Genomic DNA, 1,192 nt, shown 5'->3' on the forward strand with positions numbered 1-1,192 from the left:
CAGTAGAAGCTGAAGGCAACTAAAGAAATCTTTGTAGAAATCTGGAGAATCATCCTTGTCTCTACAATACCAGATTCCCTCCAAAATTGACAACATTCCAATCAAAATATTTTTTAATTTGTTTCCACCTTCTTCAACCAGTGGTTATACTGTTGCAAAAGGGTGTTACTGAGAAAATTCTTATGATTTTGAGAAGTATGTATTCTAATGTTAGTTCATGTGTTAAAGTTGGATGCAAACGTTTTTTAACGGTATGTCCGTAGTGAGACAAGTGTGTATAATTAGCCCACTACTTTTTTGTATTTATGTCAATCAAATAGTTGGAATTATGGAATCTAGTGATGTTAGAGGCATATTTACAAGCCAGGAAGTACAGGATATCCTTATGCTATTATATGCTGACGATTTAAGTATTATGTCTGATTCCGTTGGAGATTAACAACGGAGGAAAATTAATATTCTTCAAAGTTTCTGTCGTAATTATGATTTAATTGTAAAGTTATTTAAAACTGAAGTAGTAATTTTCGGGGTTATTCGCAAAAATGAATTTATACAATAGTAATATTGTAGATAGTCCACTAAGTTCATTATGTAAATTACAAGTAGAAGATACGTTTCATTTTATGTGTGTCTGTACCAAATTATCTAACTTGAGATTTAAGTATGTGCCATTTAAATATATAAATTCAATAAGATACTAGAGCCACACGTGGCACAGAGTGGGACTTTGCAAATGTAGCAAAATGCAAAAGACCCCGAAAAAATCAACCTTCCACGATAATTAGATCAAGCGCAAGAACAGTCTAAAGTTGAGAAATTTTCCTTTTTTGGAAGATTTTAATACCGGAAGTGGACGTCAGACCTCACAAATGAAAGTATCAGCAGATAGCCAAGGTCAATGACCTTTGATCTTGTAAAGGAGAAGGCCTAAAAAGGTCAAGATCAAGAGATATACGCCATCAAAATTTCAAATTGCTAACGACTATAAAACCAGAAATTGACTTAGGACAGCAAATATAAAAGTAGAAATAGATAGCCAATGCCAATGACGTTTGATCCTACAAAGGTCAAGGCCAACAAAAGTCAAGGTCAAAAATTGAAAATTTTGAATTTCCAAAACCTGTTCCTTTTTTTGAACTATGAAGCGGAAACAACCAAAATTCTAAGACAAAGTGGCTCAAAATATGAGGTA

Source organism: Lottia gigantea (assembly GCF_000327385.1).
Source record: "Lottia gigantea unplaced genomic scaffold LOTGIsca_542, whole genome shotgun sequence".
Classification (NCBI taxonomy): Eukaryota; Metazoa; Mollusca; class Gastropoda; family Lottiidae; genus Lottia; species Lottia gigantea.